Here is a 16,518-nt window from a genome sequence, read left to right on the forward strand (position 1 = left end):
TTGCAGTAAAATGATGGCATCAAACAGCTAGAATGTGCTGCTTTACCATGTGAAATGTAAAGGGAGTGTCACCTCCTGAGACTGCTGGTTTGCACCATCTTATTGCAAATATTGATACTGTGAATGTGTTCCTTCTTCACCAAGTTCTGGCTCCTTGCAGAAGGAAGTGCAAAGGGGGCTTCTCCCCTCCCTCACCCTTTCTATTCAGGGTGTATTCTAGCTGTTGGGATAACAGGCAAGGAATGGGAGATGGGAACAGCAAAGTTAAACACTGAAAAATAAAGCCAAAAGGAAAATTAACTTCAAAAACCTTTCAATGTTAAAATCTTGAAATGTTCAAGTGTTTCTTATGTTTTCTGAGTTCTGGACTGAGACTGAATACTCTGAGTTGGCTCTAAAGCACTGATTTAACAGGCAGTAGCCTCAAAGCAAGAGGGAACTGGAAGACTTGACACCCCTTGCTGATACCCTCTCTCTATCTTTCACAGCTTGGCTGTCAGTAATGCTTGTCTCCTGTCTCTCCAGGGCTCCCACGGAGGAGCTCCCAGCTGGAGACTATGTCTGCTCTCTGTGGGACAGATTCTTCACTCCAAACCTGCCTTTTAAGTGGCTGTGACACAAAGCTGTCTGGGCTGAGAATTTACAGCAATAATGGGGTAATTTATCTAAGCATATCTCCTCATCACTGCTTGCACTTTGAAAGGAAATATCCCTCATCTTTAAAGCCAGTAACACACCACCCACTACTACATGGCTAGGCAGAGGGAACAGATGTTGTATCACAAACGAGAGTCAGAAAGGATTTAAATAATGCAGTCAAAAGGGAAGCAGTAGCATGGGAATGCATCAGCTGCTGTTGGGAGTGTCTATATTGTACCTGTAAAACTGTGGAAAATCACTTATTTCACACCTTCTGAAGACTATAAAGGAGGCCAAAAAAGTGGTAATTGTATTAGGAATTAATCCACTTGTCCCCTCAGTATGTTGAAATGTCCCTTTCTATAGAAATGACAGAAAAATGAAAGGGCAGGAGCCTCCCTAAAGCCTGTCTGAGAAGTGGGGTGCAGGCACCGGGATTGGTACTATCAGGTTTCATGGAGACTTTGTCTTGTACTTACTTAGGCTTTGGAGTATGTGTTCCAGTCTCGCATTTAAGGTAAGCCATGAAATACTGTAAATTGACTGTTATTTGTTTTTCTGTACCTTGATAATAGAAACTAATAGAAGCAGATAGCTAATATGTTCTGGTGGGATGACCTTGGGAGCAGGAGACCAGCTAGTTGTGTCTTCCTCCAGGGAAGAAAGTTAGAGGAATTACTGCCAAATAATAATAATAGCAGCAGCAGCAGCAGCACAGGCTGTAATTCCCCACTCTCCTACTTTAGTGACACACCTGAACACCAGCATGAAGAAAACAAGTAATTTATCAAATATAATTTCTTGGAACCACTGGGTGTGTGAAGCAGAGTGGGGGAGAAATGGGTCTACCTCATCCCAGCCATTAAGGAACTAGTATATAATTTTCCCATTTTGGCAATTTGTTCTTGCTTAGGCCAAATCTGGATGTGAACTAATACGACTTGCTGTATGTTCCCATTTCCTTTTTAAGGCATGCTGAGGTGCAAGCTTTGCTGCACCCACCTACACTTCCTAATGAGGGATCTGACCCCGTTGCTCTCTGTGTTCCTGAGGTTCCTGTGCAACCACAAATCACCCACCTCAACTCTCATTTTGACCTAGTTTCTTGTTGGTTTTGTTGGTTACATTTTTAAAGAAGCGAGGTTTGTGTGATACCCTTGGAAATGCTGAGCCTTTTGCATCTATTTTCATCTCCGTGAAATCAATTAAATTTTACTGTGGGAGAGAAAATGCAGAGATAAATACCTACATGTTTATTAAAAGAAACTGGTTAAAGGGCTGTCCTAAAGCAAATCAGGCAGAACTTAGACATCAAAAACTCTTTGGTGGCAGCATCTGGCCAGGAAATGAGCAGGTGGAGGAATCTGGGCATCAGCATCATGATAAAACATAGTTCATGTGCTGTGGGGGTCTTTGGTTGTGAGGTTTAAGGAAAAAACTAATGGAAAACCTTGTTACAAATTCAATTTTAATAAAAAAACAAGTTATAGAGGAAGAGGAAAAGACTAAAGAGTTGGGTAGAAACATCTCTGCACATAAGAAAAGAGAGCGAGATGTGCTGCCTGATTTCTGTATAATAGAAGTTCATTTCTTGATAATAGAGGTGATTTTGGCCAAAAAATGAAGTGAACTTGGTGTGTCTCATCCACAAAGGAAAATAAGAGTCCAATGCTGGAAGGTTATATTGGTTTCTATGGGGAGAAAAGTACTGGCCAAGGTGAGATGGCTGCAGAAGAGGGGATGCAGGCACAGCGATATCTAGCATGTGACACCACAGCACAGCCTGGCAGAGGGAGAAATGGGTAACCTGGAGCAGTTATATGCAAAAAAGTCTTCACAAACAGAACAAGAAGCTGCTGTGACATGTATAGTAAAGAAAAGGTTTGAATAGTTCTGAAGACTGCAGATCTGAAAGCCACCCCTTCTTCTGTAAGAAAGGTTGTAAACCAGTAATTGGAAAAGCCTGGTCTGGGTGCAAGAGATTTTGATGGGGAAAAGAACAATCTGCACTGAGTCATAAAGAGAATAAATCTATGATCAAAACCATTCAAGCAATTTCAGCTGAGGCCTCCTGGGCTGAGCTTGGCAAAGAGGAATAAACTTGGCACAAAATCTTTGCCAGTGTCCTGCTCCTGCCAGATGGGATTGTTCTTTTGGCCTTTTCCAGTAGGATTTCCTAACTTCATTTCCAGTTGCTGGTTCCCTGTGCCCCTTTGCATTATGGTTGGTTGCCCCAGTTCTGCCTTGCCGCACTATGAGCTTTTTCCCACTTGCCTACATACTTCCACACAGAAATTGGGAAGATTTGGATGTGTTGCAGTGCCTGACGGGATCTTCTGAGTGTCTGGAGTGGTATGAGAAAAGTATGGATCTTCTGCGGTAGAAATATTAGTAGGCAAAAAACAAAATAAGCATAAAGAAGAATAAAATAAGAACAAAGACAAATAAGGACAAAAAGTAACAAGGGAGAGAAACCTGGTTCCTCGTTACTCATCTACAAGTTGGAGAATATAAAGTAGCAAGTGAAGGTGTTATTGTGGATTTGGTCCTGATGCCAGACTTGCATGAAATGAGCTGTAGGAAGTTCCTCTTCATTATGGGAAGGATTAATATAAGAGATAAGAAAGTAAGGAAAAGCCTGTGTGAACAAAGGACTTATGAAGCGAGTAATTAGATAAGACATTCACAGAGATTTAGTTATTTAATTGCTCAGTAGATAATGTGTGTATATATGTACACACATGCAAGTTATGGATGTTTCTGCATGCAATTATCTGTGAATATGCTATATACCTCTGAAATGGCTGATAAAGTTCTAAGTTGACTGTCATGAGTTTTAATGCCATTGAACTAAATAGCTTTGCCATTTAACTCAGCATTTCACTAACAAACGGAAAGTATTAAAAACCTTAGAGGGCAGAACTTTCTGGCTTTGCAGAATTTGAAGTCAATTCAAGCGTTGTGTGTGTGTGGTGGGGAGAACAGGGCTGGCAAATGCATTTTTTTCTTTTACATCTTTTTCTTCCTAAACCAGTCCAACAGAGGAAGCTGTGACCATGTACCCCAAGGGCATTGAGTTACTGAGACTTTGTGAATGAGTTTGCATCCCTAACGCTGCAGTACGTGGCTCTGTCATATTCACAGCCAGTTCCAGCTGGGAAGTGCGTGAGTTTAAATCATCATGAAGACAAGGTTGGCTTTAAGTAAGCCATTTTATCTTTCTTTATAATGCTTTGAAGGAGGAAATTTTGCTGCTTATGTAGCTCTTGAGAGCTGTTATTTCCAGTGGCTCACCTGTGAGTGCAGTGCTGAAGGACACAGTTTACAAGGTGTAGCTGTTGCGGAGCCGTAAACATGCTTTATTGAGCAGACTGGGGTTTCCAAAGGAGCCAAGGAAATTAGTCACCTGCCTTTCCACGTAAATAAATGACCAGCATGTCTTGCAGAGATAATTTTTCCATAGGTAAGTAAACCTCGGGAGAGGGGGGAGATATCTCCATCATGTGCCATGACCCTGCACAAAAGGACAGGAGTTCTGCAGAAAGTTTGGTACGCTTTTGCGCTGGAGAAGCTAATGTCATACTTTCCTTGTCTGCTTTGAGCTGTAAATCTCTCAGGGACCTTCAGAGAGCTCTTTGTGCTCTGTGGGATTTGGTTGGGAGGATGCTGTCTGAATCAGTGGCTTCTCAAGACAGGTCAGCTGCAGAAAGGAGCAGGGAACTTCTCTCACCTGGAGAGAGATAAACTCAACTCCTGACACATTTAAACTAACCTCCACTGAGCTAAGCAGCAGTTTCCCTGAGGGATGCTGTTCTGCAGTTTCTCATCCTGGAGCTTCTGGTTTAGTCCACTTCCCGAGCTAAGCAAATGGAATAAACCCAGTATCTGGGTAAGTAAATCAGCATCGGCACTGAGCAGGATGCTGTTTGTCACTTCCTGTCTCTTTCTCTCTAGAGAGACACGAGATTGTCACCTACACCAAATCTTGTCTATTAAAATCTAAAGCTGGATGATCACATGAATGAGTTCAGGTCCTACAACGATAAAGTAAACGTCTGCTGCTATAGAGAAGCCAGTTGGTGACCTTTCCACTCAGCTTCCCTGGTGATTCACAGGTTTTATTTTTTTGTACAAAAGCACTTTCCCTGGCAAAAGCTCCTTTAGTGAAGGTGAAAATGAATAAAATAAGCCCACAAAACACTGAAGGGAAGGTTAGGTCTTTTCACAGTTATCACTATTTATAACATAAAGCAGCTGAAGTGTGGTGAGCTCTATGGAGAAATGCATGCGTTTCTATGCGCCAGCCTGAGCTCAACTCCCGAGTTCATTTCCTCATGTTAACAATTCTTTGGTGTCCTGTATTTTCAGGAGGAAACTTCTTCATAGCCTGGTGTGCCAATGTGATCTCTTTAAATGATACTGAGAGCATTTGACATTTGACTCTATTAAAAATTCATCAAGAATCGATATACTGCATTTTTCATTGAAGAAATTGCAATCAGGTAGCAAAGTCTGAATATTCATGCAAAAGTAATATCTTTTCAGCATTCATTAATCTGAGTCAGCAATGAACTACACCTAGAATTGAGTGATAATTTGGAACAACTAATTTATTTGATTATTTTTCTCATCTTCCCCATTATTAAATATCCATGACCAGTTTAACTGACCTTCCTGAAATTTTTCATTTAATATTCAAAGGTTTTTTTGGTAAATGGTTTGAAGGGCTGTTGTGTGGTTGGTGGCAGCAACCAGCCAGGCTCACCCAGGCTTGCAGGGCAGAGCATCCTGTGGCAGTAGGACAGCCGGTTCCTATGCTCAAAGCTGCTCTGGGGAGCAGTGCTGGCCCCACACACAGCTCTGCACCAGAGGACGTACTCCATGGTAAGGTTCCCTGCTTTTAGTTCATGGCTGATAGGGTCAAGCCCTGAACAGGCCGTTCCTTTGCCTTTACTGTTATCCTGAAAATATTTTAAGTTTCTAAGTTCTCTCTCAGTCTCTTTTTGGCTTAAAGTTCAATTTCCCAACTTTGTTTCACCGCTTGGCAATGTTTCATAGACCTCTGATCTGCTACCTTCTCCTTTATCTATTCCATCCATTTAGCCCACAACTTTACTGACATATATCTCTTTCTCCAGTGAGGACTAAGCCTAGCAGAAGGATTATTTCCCATATCTCAGTAGCTACACTTCCATTTGTGACCCCAGAATGACTGCATCTTTCAGAGCAGCCATCCTCAGCTTTCCCCAACCTGCAGAAGTTTCCCCAGCCTGTAATGACACAATTGATTATTTTTTCCCAAGTATAGTGTCTTGTATTGTCTCTCCTGAATACCAGGAATTGTATTTCCTGAATAATCTTTTTCTTTAAAGATTATTTCCGCTATTTGTCAAGACCTTTTTTGAATTTTAATCCTGTCCTCTTGTGTTCTGCAGTTCTTTCCTGCACAGAGTTATCAGCAAATGTAATAAGCATATTCCTTTTTCCATCATCCAAGTCACTAATGAAAATATTAATAATACTGAGTTAAAGGCAGGTCTCTCTGAAACTGTGCATGATTCATACTTTCATTTTGAATAGAACTGTTTTCTGGTAATGAATTGTCTTCTAGCAAGCTTTGTAGCCTGTATACAGATCCCCAGATGCCATATTAATAGCTAAGGCTGAAGTCAAGCTGTGCCTCTTTAATGTCCCATAGAAGGAAATGCAGTTGGTATGGTACACGTCAGCAAATGCTGTTTGCTACTGCTCATGCCTTGGGTATCTTGTTGCTTTTATAGAAAGATTGAGTTTTTTCTGTGAATGGATGGTTCGTAGGCTGATATGTAAAGCAGTATGTTTTCCTCCTTAAAGACATGGTTACCTTTTCCCCTGTCTTTTCCTCTTCAGTCTTCCACGATAATAGTTAAGAATCTGATATCACTTCAGACATTTCCTTAAGTATGCAAAGATAAAGCTCATCATCATAACCCATTTGAAGACATCTAAATTAGGTAGGCACTCTCACCATTCTCTTTTTATGAGATTAGAATCTTCCCTTTTTGTTACAGTATTATTGTGCCGACCATCTGCTCTCAGTTGGCCTTTTACATGAAGACTGAAGCAAAGAAAGCTTATTAAGCATTCAGCTTACTTGGTTAATGGTTTTCCCACTCCTTTTTTGGTCTGTCTTTATTACTAATGTACTTATGGAATTATATCTTGTGAATTGCTCAACACTGTGTACCCTGACCTCTCCAACTTCGTTGCTGTACTTCTCCGCTTCATGAAATGCTTGCTAAACTATTTTAAGTGCTAGAGCTTAGGCTACACACTGGAATTCCTACACAATAAATCCATGAAGTATATATAATCTGTTTTCACCTTCCAGTCATACTTGTGGGTCAGGCCTCTTGCTTGAAAGGAAAGGTGGTGGCAGCCCCTCAGTTAACACTGAACTGAGCTCATGGCCAGTTAAAATCTATAGGCAGGCGAAGGCAAAAAAAACAGAAGTGAAATTATTGAGATTACAAACTTCTTTTTTTCAATCTAATAATATGCTATTTGTTCAAATTACATTAACTTTTTTTCCCAAGTTTTCCTTTTCTGAGTCATTCTGTTCTTAGTGCCTCACCTAGATTGTTTCTTAGGTCTTTAGACTTCTCTGTGGATTTCCCTTTATTGGTCCCCAGTAATTGTTCTCTGTCCTTCATCCTTTTAAAATAGTGACTGCAGCAAGTTTTACCTTTCTAAGTATGTGATCTCAAAGACACAAGAAGAATCCTTCTCAATTACATTGGACAGCTTGTAAACAGATTTCCAAATTATTCCAGCCATATGTAAACACACTAGGGTTTTAAAAAGTAGTTTGAGTCACAGAGATGTAGATCAGTAGAGACTTCTGGTTTGAATTCATGCATGGCAAAGCAATTTAGATAATAAGATGGGGAACATAATAACGTAAAATTTCAGTGTTGCAACTTCAGTTTTCACTCTCACACTACAGACGTGAGAAATGAAGAGAACTCTGATTTGCAAAGCTAAATAAAACAGAGGTGCAGAGGAACCTGACTGGGTGTGCTTGACCTTCTTTTCAGTTTTCAAGCAACTCAAAACTGAATCTTATGCAAAACTGGCCATTATCCTTGCTTTCTCATGCAAAGCGATGAACCTATAACTTACTAAAGAAAGCAGACTGTTCTTTGCTGATACAAAAAAAAAAAAAAATAAAAATCTCAGCTTTCCTCATTTTCTCCTGAATCATCTGAAAATGGTTAAGCTTTGTCAGATCCTAGTAAAAGATACTGAAAGAAAATAAACCTGCATAAGGTACTGAAAGAAAATAAAAATGCACACAGCTATGTAACACAAACTGACTGAAATTTAGCAACAATTTTGAATTTATCTTAATTCCTGGCAACTGAAAAGCAGGAGCCTCTGCTGGGGCCTGCCTTTTTCGGGAGGTGCTGGTAAAATAGCCTTAGCCCAGCCCTAAGGTAACTGATGCCTGGAAGCATCTCTGGTTAACAGAGAGAGCAAATCATAATTTGCTCTCTGTCAGACCGGAGGAACCTATTTCTTGCAGAAAACCAAACTGGAGAACATTTAGCAGGGTGACCTAAGCAGCAAATATCCCCTTCAGTTTTCCCCCAGTCTGAAGTGGTGTGTGAGCTTGTTGCAAGACAAATGCAGAGTGAGCAGAACAGAAAGAAACTAACATTGTTAGTACTTCTGCTAAATTAAATATAAATAACTGCTACCTGCTAATATTTCCTTTGAATTTGCCAATTCCTTGTGATACATACAATGCATGTTGCTAAATGCATCAGGCTCAAGGAAAGCTGGGACTAGGGTGAGCAGTAGTAGCCTGGATGCTTCATCTTGGTGATCCTTGTGGCAGCTCCATCACTTCATGCCTTCTCATTGTTCTCCAGGTAGCCCAGTTTCACAGGAGAACAATCTTGACCTTCCAATCCAAATTGAGCAAAGGATGGCTGAAAAGGGGGAACTGGAGACTGAAGGTACAATTTTAAAATGCAGCTTCCATGAGAAGTCTTTACTTAGAGCTATGCAGATCTCCAGCCAGTTGTAGCTCTTTTTTTCCTTGTCTCTTTCTTTGTAGCTTTTTGATTATTTTAAATGTAAAAGTGAAAAGCTTGGTCTGGAATCTCTAATTCTGAGCAGTTGCCCGCAGGCAGATTGTTACTGGTCAATCACTGCTCAAGATGACTGGATTTTCCAGACTTACTTGTTTCAAATGTAGAAGTTTCTGTAATAACTGCAGATGGTGAACTGCAAACTCCTGCAGAAAGTGAGCAGCCTTTAGGAGGCTTAAGAAGGAGGGATGCACAGAAACCGGGTTGTGCTTTGTGATCAAGTCTCCTCTTTTGACAAGAGAATTGAAATATCAAGCCACTTAAAATGCTAAGAAATTTTCAAAACATAGTCTTAATAGAGAAAATATCTTTCAAAAGTAAAGGTTGTAGGCAAATAAAAAGGTCTTGATAGCTGAATACCAACTAAAAGTGGTTTATAATGAAGGGTTTTTTCCTTCTTATCCATTGCTTCAAGCAGTCACTCAAAAGAAAAAAAAGTAACTTCCAGTCCAGTGAGTAAATAGTTTAAGGTCTGTCTTTAGCAGTGATGCAATGCATGCTTCAATACATTGTGGTATTTTCTGATATATAAACTGAACAGTAAAAAGGCAGAGGGTGGTCTAAAGGTCACTATAATAAAATAGCAGAATCTACTGATTCCCCTCAGAGTTTATGATCTGAGTAAGATCTCTTGTTCCAATTGATGAGATTTCCAAAAAGCTGCATTAAACTTTTAGAGAAGAGGTAGCCATTCTAGAGGGTATGCGGGCTATGATCAATTCACTGCTTGCTTGAGACTCCTGAGAAATAATTAACCTATGGCTGTATTTTCTTTAGAAGGAACAAATTCAGGGTTAGGAGGAAAAATTACTTTTCCCCGTAGTCTTTTACCAGAGATATTTAAAAGCAAAACAGAGCTTTCCGTCCCCATCCCAGAAGCCATTGAAAATGCAGAGGTGGGCACCCGGTCTGTGATGAGACACGTTTTGTGCTAGATAAATGTTATGTTACCCTGACAGCAGACGTGCTTCTATTTTGTCGTTTGCCCTTCTCACCCTAGAAGAATAAAGACTCTTGAGCTTTTTTAGTTACTGAGCTGGAAACTGTTAAATTGTGCTGAGCCATTGCTTGAAGTAGTAGAAAAGAATTACTGAAAAAGTAGTTTGCTCAGTAATCATATCAGCTGGAATTGCTTGTTCTTTGCCACCCTCAAAGGCCATCCACTATCAAGAATTTTTTTCTCCTGAAGGTCAATAAAAAACCTCAGCTTTTTTTATTTTTAGTTTTAAATGATATTGGAAAAGCTAAATCACGTTTTATTTCTAAAAATCTTACTTAAAATCTTTTGACAGGCGCTTAAAGCTTCCTTATATACTGTAGCTGCAGGGCTTATTTTTTTATCATATATGTGCTGTTGCAATGCCTCTATTTAAAGGTGTGTTCTTCAGATACAGGTGATACAAGTAAAATCAGAATGAGGTTTGTTTTCTTGTTTCCCTCAATACCAATGTTTTTACAGAGTTGTTGAACTGCACTTGCTGGGTTTTACCTTGACACTTTCTTTTGGAGGCAATCTAATATGTTCTGACTGAAAGTTTTAAGGTGGAAGTGCCAGTGCACAACAGAAACAAGGCATGGATTTCATCAGTCTTAACCCATTATCATATATTTTTTTCAATCTGCCACTTTAGAAGTCCTGTGTTGTTTCATTCCAGGTATTTCAACAGCTCATTTTAGTCTTGCTGACATCGCTGTGTCACGGTTCATGTTTTTTCTGACATGAAGCTATCAAGTTCTTCCATTTACTCTTCCCTTTTACCTCTGCTTCCAAATGAGGTTTAGAGAAGTTAAACCCCTCCTGCGTCTAAGGTCTCTCTTATTTGAGTTGTGTTGCCCTTTGCATTTTATAATTGCTGATGTAGGTTTTCAGTTGAAAAACTGTATATCTTTCTAAAATACTTGGAAGAATGACTATATTAAATAAATACTAAAAGGCAAAAATTGCTAAAATGCATCAGTGGTTTTCATAGAATTTAATGTTTTGCAAAATGAAAATGTTTCAAAATATCCCAGTGTTTCTGCCACCTCGTCTTAAAAGTTGAACCAGAATTTGGCTTGTCTGTGATTTTTCAGTGCTCATGTTTCTGATGTGTCACCTGCCATCCTCCTGCTTAAACCAGCTAGATCTGAATAAGAAGGAAGCCAGGTACCCAAAGGGGAGCCCACCAGCTCTGCTGGTGTGTTCTCCATGCAGCACAAAGAAACTGGAGGTGTCACTGTCTGTGTTAATATCTCTTCATCCTTGTGTTCAATCATAGAATCTTAGAATAGTTAGGGTTGGAGCTGCTTTTCACAAAATTCATGTATATTTTATTTAAAAATGTGACAGGAGCATGTTTTTCTGCCTTTTCACCAATAAATATAGCTGGAAGGATGCGTAGAGGAGAGGTGTTCCCCCTCACTGACTGATGCACCGTGACACAGGGTGTAGAGGAAATTCAACACTTTGTCACTTCAGCCGCTGACAAAGTGAGTCACCACGCCAAGGTCCCAACTGCTTGCGCTGATGCAGATCCAGACTCCCCTCCGCAAGTGTGGGGTGTTAGTCAGGCATCCCAACCTACAGCAACAACCGGGAATACTGGGTGGGGGAATAGCTGGCATAATTTAGCAGGATTCTGTGCATCAGTAAACATGATATTTATTTTTTTGGATGTGGCGTTGTCTGTACTAGTCGGTTGGATGAGGATGACTCACACAGAATAAAGCTGTGGCTATGAATGGTCATCCAAGCTATATATCTGTGTTATAGCTTAGCAGAGCTGAGCTGGCCTCAGTCTGCATAGGCCACTGGCCTTGGTGCGGTGTAGAAGGGTTTGGCTGTGGAGGTGGGTGCACAGCCCTTGCTCATTTTCCTTTCCTTGCAAAGCCTCACGCTATTAGTGTCTTTGTGGTACTCATGGGAACAAATTGTTCTTTCTTTTTGAGCTCTAGAAAAGTGTTTTATGACGTGAGCAGCAAGTTTGCACGTTGTGTGACTAAAAACCTCACTTCCCTTTGCCATTGTAGTGGACAGAGGACACGGAGGAACAAGTACATAAAACACTTTCAGTTAGCTCGATGGGGAAGATGTTGTAGAAAAGTAAGGTATCTCATTATTGACCAGTTAGTGATAAAGTACCAATTGCTTCAGATACAGCAGACAGCAATTGAGTCACAACCTGGCTTTTCCCCTGCAAACACCAGAGCAAGGGCATCCCACTGGTTGCAAGCCACGCTGGGATGAAGAAGGTTTCATTTTCTGGTGATGTGTAGTTATACATTGCTAGAACTGAAGCTTGATCATTGTTTCTGAAGCTGGATCCAGCCATGCTGACAGTCACTTTGCATCTGATGGGCCACTTTTGTGAAGGAGGAGGGGAAATAAAAGGTAATGTTCAACTGCTTAGACATTGATGCTATTTCTTTCTTTTTTTTTTATCTATAAACGAGGCTAGGATGAACTCTGAAGGAAGCAGATCTAGTATTTACACCTTAAAGACTCTGAGATACCCATTTTGTGTTTGGAAATGAAAGACAATATTTATTTGTTCTTTATCTTTGAGTTTTAAGCTTCTTTCCATACCAAAAAAGTGTGGGAGAAGAATAAGAGATAAAGATGTGTTTGAAATACAAGCTATTCTTTGAAGCTCTCACAATATTTTAAAGCTTTTCCCTACAGCTATTTATTCCATGCACTTAACATCTGTTTTATGCTTTGATATATTTTGCAATTATTTTTCATCCTTAATTTGATTTTCTTTTAATAACATTGTTCAGAAAAATAGTGGGTGACAAAGATGACTAGCATGCATCAGATAATCCCTATCTGACCAAGATGAGTTGTTTTAATTATGTACGTGTACTTATTGTGCCATAGATCTACTTAAAGGTTTTATGATTTTCAGGAGGCAACATGATGGGAAAAAAACTTTTCAAAGGATTCAAAGTATTAGATAAAATAGTCTTGCTTTTACACAGCATATACATTGTGGTTCCCCACTTACAAGACCACAGTTTGCTGATGAATTAAAGGAGCAACATCAAGCCACTGGGTAGGAAGGAGCTTGGAAAGATGGGCCCTTAGCAAGGGTGCTGTCACTAGGGTTTTCTCCTAAAGATCTCAAGGGTGAGATTGCTTGGTCCTACCAAAATCATCAGAGTTGCCATTCAAGAATTGTCTGACCCCCGCCATACTTCAAATTGTACAAGGAGAAATAGCCTCTTGTTAAAGCAAAAGTCATTTTGTTATAAATTATGAATATTCCACGTATTCTCTCTTTTCCCATTTCTTCTCTTTTCCCATTTCTTCTTTTTGGTGGTTTTGGTTTGCTGCTTGTTTGGGTTTTTTTTGTTCCCCAGGTACATGAATAGTCTCTTTTCTGTCAGTACTTGATTACCTTATTTGTCTACAACCAGCTTTGATTTTGCTGCTTGTAAGTTTTCTCTGAGAATTAGATATTACTTAGATATACAAGCACTGCTCTAACCAGGCAGGTTCTGCCTCTGACAGAGAAATGGGAATGTAATGGAGTTTTTCAGTGTTCTCTATTATAACTCTATTATAAATTACTTGTATGGTATCTAGCTGTGGGTACTATATTTCCTTTATTCCTTGGTGATTCTAAATTGCCTAGGGAAAAAACAAACCAACAAAGCCTTGTTGGAAAAAAAAACCCAAGAAAACAGATTTTGATTTCATCCCAGAATCAACAAAGTATTCCATTTGACCCCCCATTAAATATTTCATTTTAGTTTCAAAGACCTTAAGCATTTTAAACATAGAATAAGGTTTACAATTAAATATTTGCAGAAAGTATTTTGATGAGAAAGAAATGTTACTTAAGAACTAAAAGATTAAGATAACTTGTTGAAATTGATGGATAGTTGTGAAGTGTTTAGATCAGCCTGAACCTGTGGGTTTTTAAATGGGTATGTTTTTAAATAGACCTTTCTCTAGCTCAAGGTCAGCACCTGCCACATGCATATACAGTGCTTTACATCCAGCCAGACTTGTACATGTTTATGTTCTTAAGAGAAGAAATTTATCCTCAGTGCTTGAACTTCCTAAAATGCAGTAAACAGTAACCCCTGATCTCAGAGCCACTGGGCGCAGCCCCCGGGGTGCCAGGTGTGATTTCCAGTGCTGGCCATGAAGTGGGTATTACCTGCTATTGCTGTGGCCAAGGAGGGTATGAAGAGAATTAACAACCAGTGATATTATGTGTGCCAGCTCTACAGTAACTGCCATGATAACCACCAGAAGTACATGTATCGTGCTGGCATGTGGTGAAAACAACTGAATTCTCTGTTTTTCCCCACTCATAGACACAGTATTTCTTTTTTTCATCAAGGCTTTTTTTTTTTTTTTTTAAATGGCTTTTCTCACTTTATTTTCTCACTTTTCTGCTGAGCTTTCTCCCCATCGCTATGCAAATGAACACATTTGTACAATTCCATCAATCATGAGAACTCTGTCGTTGTCTCTCAGCAGGCCAAAATTAAAACAATCCATTTTTATTGGCTGTGGATCTTCATGCAATGTGCCAGCAAGGGCTGCTCTGGGGACAGAATGGCCAGAAATGTCCAGCCTCATGCATGGGATGTTTTGAAGAAGCCACCATTACAACTGCATCAGCTTCTGCTCTTATGTAGCAGCTGGGAGCAGGGACGTATTGTGATGCAGAAGGAAACAGGATGAGAATGGAGCCATTAGCCACGTCTGAGGAGCTTCAGGCTGGAAGATGAGTTATTCACTCACCCATGTGCAGGTATTCCTCAAGGGACAATGCACCCCAAGTAACCCACTCACCCCTGTGTTGCTATCCACAAAAATGCCTGAAACAAGGAGAAATAGAGAATGCAGCACTTACCTGGCTATGTGAGTGAGATCATCAGCTCCTATATAAGCACCGTTATGCTGTAATTAGTTGCTACAAATTCTACATATTTTAGACTGGCTGTTGACCTTCAAAAGGAATTTATTTTCTTATTTTTCAGTGCTTAGGTATTTTAATTCTTTCTTTGAATTTCCTTTTAGAAACATCTTTACTACTTAAAGCCCGCCTCTTTGTGCCTTAATATGAGACTCTCATTTGATTTCATTTTATATCTGTGATATAAATCTTTGATCTTTATTTTAGCTTTGTCTATAATGTAACCACTGAGGAAAATGCTAAAGAGGTCTCTGATTTTTTTCTGTCATTAAAAGTGGGATCATGATTTTCATAGAATTCAGCGTGAGGTAATGTTTCTCCAGTCTAGTTCTCACATTTTAAATAATAAAAGTCAACAGAATGCCACTACAGATTTTTTAATTTCTTTTTTGGTGCTGTAAATTGCATTTTGATGATTCTCCAGTATTGAAAGAGCGCTCCTGCTGCACTACCAGGAAGAATCCCTTGTTGCTTCTAGCAAGAATTGTCATGGTGATGCATTCTGTTGACCACAGTTTAGAAACACAGATTGTTCCTAATTTTGGTTCCCTAATTTACTCTGGGTACTGTAATAGCTCTGTTTCTTTCTCTCCCTCTCTGTTTTATTTTTTGTTTTGTTTTGTTTTGAGTTTTTTTAACATGACAAACTATATATTTATATATATACACAAACTAGGATCTGCCCTTTCACCTTCACATATACAAAATGTGCTGGCTGATATTTTCTTGCTGCTTGTCTCTATGTGGGTTTGTGCTGTGGCTGCAGCCCCCAGATCATGTCATTCTTGTCCTCACTGGTCCAGCAGCATAAGCACTGCCCTCTCTGCTTGCTGGCATCCAGCTACCAAAAGGACATCTTGCCTTCTGCTCTTGGACCACGACATCGGAGAGAATCCTGGAGTGCTCTTCTTGCAGGAGAATGCTATTTTGCAGCCACTATAGAAGATGTACTTCAGATACTTGAATTGCTCTCTCTGAATGCAGAAGAAGAATGGGAAAACCCAACAGGGCATTAAGCACGGGGCTCGTTATTGGCATGCAGGCACAGCCTCTCTGTGGCTAATTGTGCCTCCGTGGGAGAGACCAGGAGTGGCCTGAAGAGCGCTTGGTCCTCAGGAAGGCTGGCAAGCTTTTAACTGAGCTAAGAGGCTCCACGAAGAAATTTAATTTGGCAGTGGAAGTGCAGCACTTGGGTTAGACTCAAGTAGTCTTGAGATATAAAAACATTTCTATGGGAGTTCTTGGCCGAGAGAAGAGTCCAGCAGCTTGTGGTGTGGAGTGGTGCTGCTTTGTTTGTTTCATCATCGTGTTGATGGCTTCAAGAGGTAGTGTTGGCCTGCATTTATGTCTAAGCATTTACTGTGCTTTCATACAAGGACTAGAAGCAGCTCCTCCTGTGGTACTGGTCTGTTTTGGGCTGGCAAGGAGCTCCTGACATTCCTGCATATGAAGTCTGAACAAAGTCTTAAATGAAAAGTGAAACTGGCGTCCCTGCCCATGGCAAGGGGGTCGGAACTAGATAATCTTTAAGGTCCTTTCCAACCCAAACCTTTCTGTGATTCTATGATTCTGTTGATACTTCTGCATTTCTTCAAAGACTCAGAGCTACTGCAATCCTGATTCAGCCCCAGGCCTCCAGGAGAGAGGATTTTTCCTTCTGTCCTATCCTTTTTAAAGGATAAGTAAATTAGATCATCCAGACTTCAGGGAAGACCTTGCAGGTGTACCTTTGGAAGGCAGTAGAGTGGGCTGCGGTGAGATTTGCATACCTGGTTGTGCAGGCACAGCCCTGGAGATGGGGAATAATGAGACAAGCCCTGGGAGCGAGG

At 40.2% G+C, this 16,518-nt stretch overlaps 1 long non-coding RNA gene across 2 annotated transcripts in view; it reads left to right on the top strand.

Moving 5' to 3' along the window:
* The window catches only part of LOC130606525 (uncharacterized), a 35,778-nt gene that overhangs the window by 18,771 nt on the left and 489 nt on the right, over window positions 1–16,518 (top strand). Inside the window, exons 3-4 of one of the 2 annotated variants that reach the window (XR_008973996.1) lie at window positions 489–656; window positions 3,674–3,842. This is a non-coding gene — a long non-coding RNA (uncharacterized LOC130606525). The remainder of the gene's footprint in view (window positions 1–488; window positions 657–3,673; window positions 3,843–16,518) is intronic. The other variant, XR_008973997.1, reaches the window with a different exon arrangement.

Source organism: Pezoporus wallicus, unplaced genomic scaffold, assembly GCF_028554395.1.
Source record: "Pezoporus wallicus isolate ANWC-B61680 ecotype Strahan unplaced genomic scaffold, APGP_CSIRO_Pwel_v1 contig_7073, whole genome shotgun sequence".
In the NCBI taxonomy this organism is placed as follows: Eukaryota; Metazoa; Chordata; class Aves; order Psittaciformes; family Psittacidae; genus Pezoporus; species Pezoporus wallicus.